The sequence below is a fragment of the Micromys minutus genome (genome assembly GCF_963924665.1).
Source record: "Micromys minutus genome assembly, chromosome: X".
Taxonomy (NCBI): domain Eukaryota; kingdom Metazoa; phylum Chordata; class Mammalia; order Rodentia; family Muridae; genus Micromys; species Micromys minutus.
The window spans coordinates 16,599,537-16,607,555 of NC_137970.1; the positions used below are offsets into that span (position 1 = coordinate 16,599,537).

Consider the following 8,019-nt stretch of genomic DNA (forward strand, 5'->3'; position numbering starts at 1 on the left):
AGAAACTGACCCTCCAACAGTAACTGCCATGGCACCTGGACTGAATCAAGGACAATGGGTCAGCAATAGTCTCCATGCCTCCAGTCCCCAAGCAATAGTTCTAGAATGTGCCTTGATATAGGATAAAATGCTCTTTGCTTTTGCATGCTATTTGAGTCTGGGTATCATTCTTGGGTCAATCATGGACCATTACAAAGTCAAGGATACAAGAAAGAGGTTACTGAATATCTTTCCACAGCTACAGAAAACCACAGAGTTCAGGCGTGTAATCAGGGTTGTCCCGGCATGGGTAAGAATCAAAGAGATTTAACTACTTGGAGACTCCCTTGAATGAGACAAGAGAGTGAAGATTGATGCAAAAGCAAGTATGTGGTCTGCTCTTTTATTTTAAGGGGACTACAAGTAAGAGATTGGCATGAGTCTCAGATGAGATTTTAAAATTTGGATTTTTAAATAAGTTTGAGAGTGTTGTTAAGAATGGGGACTTTTGAAGTTGGAGTGAATGCATTTCTGAATTATATGGCTACAAGCCTTTGAGGGCCATGGAGTGGTATGTAGTGGTTTGAATAAGAATGGTCTGTATAGGCTCATGTATTTGAATGCTTAGGGAGTTACATTTGGGCAACCTGACCTTGTTGGAGGAAGTGTATCATTGGGTATTAGCTTTGAAGTTTTTTAAAAGCCCAAGCCAGGCCCAGTAGCTCTCTCCCTACTGCCTGTCAATCCAGATGTGGAACTTGCAGCTCTGTCCAGCACCTTCAGCCTCCATTCCATCATGCTTGCATCTATAGTGATAATAGACTAAACCTGTTTTCTGGTCCTCTAAGAAAGTCCTTTTCCCCTAGATCAGACATTTAGACAAAGGCCCTGTTTGCTTGAGGGGCTGGAAGAAAGTTCCAAATTGTTAAACTGGGAGTCATTCTGATTTTTTTTTAAAAGTTGTTAGGGACTCTGGGACTTTTCAAAACACCCATTTTTGAGAAAGCAGACAAAGACAGAATTTACTAGAATGTGAGACCCTAAAGACACAGAAATGGCTAAAGTCAGGTTCGGAGACTTTCCAGTCATCCCAAGGCTATGAGATCCTGCCTGTGCCTGACAAATAAAAACAATGGCCCAGAGTAATTCTCAGAAAAACAATATAAAACAAAACAAAAAAAGAAAACACGGAATATACTGACTGATAGCCACCTGGCCCTCTAGAAAGCCCTAGATAGGGTCCTGACGCATGTCATTGTTAGCTCATGCTCTGATCACCCATTTCTAAGAAACAAAACAAGGACAAAACCCCTCAAACTTTTGAAATATATAAACAAGATTCTGAAAATGTAAAAACAAAGTTTTACTGGACAGGTCAAGCTATACTGGCCAAGCTGAGTTACGACAAAACAAAAATGACTGTTTAAAAAAAAAGGGGGACCCTCTACCCCTCCCAGTGATAAACGCTGAGAAAAACGACCAAGAGTCAGCCTGACCCTGCCCGACCACCCAGTTCCTCCCCCCTTGGAAATTTTTCCAAGCCAGCTCTTTCCAAGGCCAAATGCAAGAAGATGACTAGCTGAGCCAAGAACAGTCCCTTGAGCGCGGATAGCTAATGCCTGATCCTTTGTCCTAAGATCCACCAATGAGAATAATTCAATTACTCTGTTGCTGAAATCTGCCATCTGTAAAGAATAAAAGATGTGTGCTTTTTGAGTTCGGGGTTGACTCTCCCTGCGAGGATGAGCAGCCCCATGTACATGGAATAAAAACCTCATTATAGCAGTTTATCGTCTAATTGTATTCTGTGGGTTCGCTCCTGAGCTAAGATTCCTCAGGGTGTTACAACAATTCCCAGATCTTTGGCAAGAGGAACTGGTGGCCTCCATTAACATAAGACTGGTGCCTGTTAAGGGCAATACTAGCCTCTAGGCTCCTTCACTCTCACTTTACAAACCTCACTCCTGCCCACAAACTCTGCCCCAGCTTACAAGCCCCCTTTGTCCAGATCCATTTAACCCTGAAAATCTTTCCCTTGTTGCCTTTTCTCCTTCCTTTCCCAGAAGAGAGCCTTGCAGTTTGGAATAAAATTTTCCCTTTTCACCCACAGAATGACTCTCTTGGCTTTTTTACTTCACCCAGTTCCGTTCACCTCTGAAATGGTAAGCCAGTCCCAAGGAAATGTGTTTCTTTATTAGAATTGCCATAGTCATCACAGCAATTGAATATTGACTGAAATAGTTATTATCACACCTCAAAATAGAAGAAACAGCCCAATCAACAGATGCACAAATTGCAATACAGAAAAAAAAAACAAAAACAAAACACAAACAGAAAACTAACATGAGTCCTGCAAAAAATCATACCAACTCCTTAAATACTTAATTCAAGTAAATTGAAATAGGTAAGATGAAAAATGAAGATCTTAAGAATTTTGTAAGTTTTTCTGGTTAGAAACAAATCATCTATATCCTGAATGAGGACACAAATAAGCAAGTAAATTAGATGTAGGACCTGCAGAGGAAAGTCAACAGCATGAAGAAGAAAATTGTCAGCAAAAAATGGATGAGGAAAAAATATCAATGTAGATTTCAAAGCCAGCAACATGGAAGGAGTCAACAAAAAATAATTTGAGATTTTGCAAAAAAAATTAGAAATGTTTGAAATGAAAAGCCATGAACATAAAAATAAGCTTGCACGGCTATTTTTAATATACCCATTTCATTATTATTAGTTGTGAATTCACACAGTGAATTTTGATTATAGTGGCCCCTCTTCCCTTACTCCTCCATCATTCATACCTCTACCTCACCACCTCAGATTTATGTCTTTTATAAATAAAACCCATCAGATACAGTTTGTGTTGCCCTTATATTCTTGCACATAAGTACGTCATTGAAACTTGGTCAGCCTGTTCTTTATGACATCCTTAAAGAAAACAGCTTTCCCTCTGTGTTAATTATTAATTGCTCATAGTTCCTTATCTAGAGGTAGAATTTTATGCCCACCTCCCCTCTCTACATAAGTATTTTGTATGGTTTGAATTTGTCAAGTTCTTGTGCATAGGAGTTGGGGAGGGTGGTAGGGAGAGGAAATGTAGGTAAAATAAGTGACTCTAAACACTTTCTAAAAAAGCCATATTCAAATCAACTGATATAGAAACTTCCACAAATATATCAATACACATATAAGAAAAGAGTTTAAACTGAACTATCATGTAATAGGTCAATAATGCTTGTACTAGATACCAAAGAGAAACAAATCCTAACCCAGTTCTAGGAACAGCTTACCTATTTCAGAGTTCTTAGCCATTGAGGTCTCATAGACCTATAAGTGTTACAGGTTATTGACATGGTTTTGGTACTTTCCCAAACCATTGATGAAGCACAGTACACTTAAGTCATAGAATAGGCAGAAATCCAGCTGACATATACCGAAAAGCTTCATTCTAGACATTTAAGATAATACAATCTGATCAGAATTACTTATATCTCTATGTAAGTGCTAACATGTTGGAACTCCTAGGGGGAAACAATTATTTTCTGCACAGGTTTCCAGTAGCAGAGGAAATGATTCCAAAAATAAACAAATTGGTTATACAAACTTGAGAAGCTTTTTTTAAAAAGCAAATAAAGCATTAACACGTGTGTAAAGAGAGTGTGTGATACAGAATATGTTTCAAATATGTATCAAACAGGTGATTTATATCCAGGATAGAGAACCGAAAACCTTAAATAGCCAAAACCTAAATTATCCAAATCAGAAATGCCGATTAAAACTACTTTGAGATTCTGTCTTACGTCATTCAGAATGGCTAACATCAAGAAAATAAATGACAGCTGGAGAGATGGCTCAGAGGTTAAGAGCACTGACTGTTCTTCCAGAGGTCCTGAGTTCAATTCCCAGCAACCACATGATGGCTCACAACCAACTGTAATGGAATCTGATGTCCTTCTCTGGTGTGTCTGAAGACAACTACAATATGCTCAGATAAAATAAAATAAAAAATTTTTAAAGAGAAAATAAATAACAACAAATGCTGGAGAACATGTGGGGAAAGTGAAACCCTATTCATTGCTCCAGCTACTATGGGAATAAGAATGGATGTTTCTTAAAAAAAAAAAAAAAAAAAAACAAACAAAAAAACCCAATTCACCCACAATCTGAAGTAGAGCCACAAAATGGCTGCACTCCTCCACTCTTGGTTATACTCCCAAATGACACTAAGGCCTACCTCAAAGATACTTGTACGTACATATATATATATATATATTTCTGCACTGCTCACAACTTGGAAATGAAACAAGTCTAGATGTTCATCAATAGAATTATTGACTGCCTATGGAGCATTGGGGATAGGCCTTGTGAGTCTCTCTTCTTCCACGATGTTCCACTATTCATCTGCCCAATTTTATATAATTCTCATACGTGTAATCATAGCTACTATGAGTTCATGAGTACCATGCTTTGCCTGTAAGACACCAATCATTCCATGACACTTTGCCATTACCATGGGCTACAAAATCTTACCCTCACCTATTCTTCATGAGCCTTGGGGCGGGTGATACCCATGTTCACCTACATTTTCTTTCTCTACCACCCTCTCCAACATTCAATAGATACTTATTATCAGCACTCTGACAGTTATGGACCTCTGTAATGACCAGCATTCACTGCCAAAAAGATGTTTCTGTGTCCAGAGCTAACAGCAATACTAATCTAAGGGCATAAGCATGGTTATTTAGAAGGCAATTTGACAAGAACAACATGTCCATTTAGCAAAATAACAGTATCCGACTTCATCACAAGGGCTTACAGCCTCCCCGCATAAGCTTTTAGCATTTACCATACCAGTCATGGGTTCCTGCTTATTTGCTGCCTCCTCTCATCTTAGTAATGCCATTATTAAACTTGCCTGGAGAGTTGGTACTATAGCACATTGGGTCCACAGCTGGGATCCCTCCTGCCTGGCAGACTTGTAATGTAGCACACCGGGCTCAAAGCTGGGAAAAAAAGCTTCCACCTCAATTTCAGCTAGATTTTGCTCTGTCCTGAGCATTGTGTTTTGAGACAGGATTGCATGTATCTACGCTGTATGCCAACACTTTCAATAATATAGCCTCATAAAATATTGTGCATGGAAAAGTACACGAGTATAAAATCTATTGGGATAGCCACTCATAATTGTCAGCTTGATGGGATTTAGAATGACTGGGACTATTTAGAATCACTGCTGGCTTTGACTATAAAGATGTTCCCAGACAGTTTTGATTGAAGGAGTATCATCCCGAGTAGACTTCAGCCCCGAACTGAATGAGAAGAAGTGAACTGAACACCACCAGCATTTATTGCTCTGTACTTCCTGTCTGCAGGTGAAATGGGACAGTGTGCCTTCTGCTTGTACAATGACTTTGAGATGGACTACATTTTCAAACTATAGGCCAAAATATACTCTTCCTTTCAGATGCTTTGGTAGGATACTTTGTCATAGCAACAAGCATTGTCATAGATAGCTAATACAATGTGAATTGGAATAATAATAATAATAATAATAATAACAACAACAACAACATGGCACAATTTGACAAAGCTTACAAGTAGTACTATTGATAGAGGAAAGAGGAGACATAAATGCCGTGGAGATATGGAGGCCCAAACCCAGTATCACTTTTCAAATTATAATTTTCTTCTTAGCGATGTTTACATAATCTTAATACTTGGAATTATAAAAACAAAACAACACAATAAATCCTTCGGGGTAAAACTTTGACGCTAACCAGAATATTAGACCAGAGATTGGTCTACAAACACTTCACAAAGCTGAGTATTCTTTCAATACACAGCAACATAATTACCACTGTGGAAAGTATCAAGAGAAAATGACCAGTTAAACCTGGAAAGAACCTTTTGGTTATCCTTGTGTCTGAGCCATGCGAAGGTGGTGATGAATGATGAAGAGATCAGGATGAGTGGGGATGTCGCTGATCCCACGGATGCCCGCAGCACTTTCGGTCCATTGGAGTCAGGAAATGATCGAAATGGCTTAGGTTTCAACAGACAAATTAAGACGGAGGATCTGGGTGACTCTCTCCAGCAGACCCTTACCCACAGGCCATGCCACCTGAGCCAAGGGCCTCCCATGATGCCGGGAAACCAAATGTCTGGGAACATGGCTTATCTCCATCCAGTCCAGCAGCTTGTGATGGTCCCTGACCACTTACAGTCTGTATCCCAGTTCCTGCTTTCCCAGACCCCACCCGGGCAGCAAGGTTTGCAATTGAATCTTCTCTCCTTTCCACAGCAACAAAGCACTCACCTCCTCCCACAGACAGGGCCTGGCCTCACCTCCCAGGCAGTTGGGCGCCTCTTTAGAGCCCCGCCTGGAAGCTCCTCAGCATCTGCCAGGACCCAAGCATCTGCCTGGCCCCGAAGGGAATGATGAGCCCACTGAGCTGGAGGAGCTGGAGAAGGTCGCCAAGACCTTCAAACAGAGATGCATTAAGCTAGGCTTCACACGGGGAGATGTGGGATTGAAGATGGGAAAGCTATACAGCAATGACTTTAGCCATCTCGCGATCTGAAACCCTCAACCTGAGCTTCGAGAACATGTGTACACTCAAGCCACTGCTGGAGAGGTGACTGAGTGACGCAGTCCTCCCTGTCAGGCCCTCCTTCAGCAAGCACTCCCAGCTCCTACCATACTCTTAGCGAAGTATTTGGCAGAAAGAGGAAGAAGCGGACCAGCATCGAGACCAACATCCACTTGACTTTGGAGATGCGATTTCAAGATAACCCTAAACCCAGCTCGGAAGAGATTTCCGTGATTGTGGAGCAGTTGTCCATGGAGAAGGAGGTAGTAAGGGTCTGGTTCTGCAATCAACGCCAAAAGGAGAAGACAATCAACTGCCCAGTGGCCACCCCTGTCAAGCCACCCATCTACAGCCCCGGCTGGACTCTGGGTTAAGGTCTCTGGGCTCCCTCTCAGTCCCGCTTGTCCTCAGTACCATGCCTGGAGCGGTAACGTCATCCTGTTCCCCTGGGAACAGGTCTTTATCTCCTGGCTCAGGACTCCATGCCCCACAACATCTCAAAATAACTCCAATACAGCAATGAATTCATCCTCCTCTGGGTCTTGGTACTGTTGGAATCATCGCACCTACCTCTACTGAAACCAAAAACTCCCTTTCCACCTGGCCCCTGGTTCCCGCCAGGAGGAAGAGAATCAGGCCTTCCACGTATGGACAGACACTTTGAAAAGAGCAGGAGAAATAAATGGCCATTGCTGAAGAGAAAACCCACAACTTTGCCTTCTGGATCCAGAGCCTCCGGAGAACCAAGCTGTGACCAAAGGCCACACTCTTGCCTTCAGCTCCTGGTCACCTTGCTGGGAGTTTACTGTGCTCCCCTGCCTTGCTCATAGCCCCCACATGTTCTCCTGATGGCTTCACCTCTTGGGGAAAGGGCATTCTGTCATTGTTAGTCTTCAGCTCCTGTGAGCTTCTGGGACAGCCTTTTGCTCAGTGTGTCAAACTGCAAGAAGGGTAGATGATGGATTTGACCCTGACCTCAGCCACAGTCCTCAACTGATCCCCAATGGAATCACTATGGAAAGACTGAAATCTCACGTCTCCACCAAAGCCTTATTTTGTTAAATTAGCACAGTTTTCCCAAGGAATCTGCAGTTTTGCCCAAGTTTTTCTGCCCTTACTCCCTTGCCTACAACCAAATCTGTCTGTTCTTGGGCCCTACAAAGTCCCTTGCTCTCCGCAAATGGCTGAGCTCCCCCGGCCATGTTGCTCCATCGCAGGTATTCTTCTGTTGCCCACATGTACCCAAGTTCAAGAACATTTGTCTTTTCTCTGTTCCCTGTGGGTCTCCTTGTCCTGTCCCCTCCCTCTCCTTTATCCTGGCCACAGAAAAGTGATGGCCACATTCTTGTGCATAGTCCTTTACTGTTCTGTACTAAGACCTTTCTTTAATGCATCATTTTCTAGAAAAATGTTTAACTCAGGTGTGAATTTTAAAGATCTGTCTCTCTGT

At 41.9% G+C, this 8,019-nt stretch overlaps 1 pseudogene across 1 annotated transcript; it reads left to right on the top strand.

Annotated features, from left to right (window-relative positions):
- Positions 1 to 5,923: 5,923 nt before the first annotated feature.
- On the top strand, positions 5,924 to 7,148 carry LOC308415872 (POU domain, class 2, transcription factor 3-like; annotated as a pseudogene). Its single transcript has one exon. The product of its transcript is annotated as a POU domain, class 2, transcription factor 3-like (transcript).
- Positions 7,149 to 8,019: the final 871 nt, after the last annotated feature.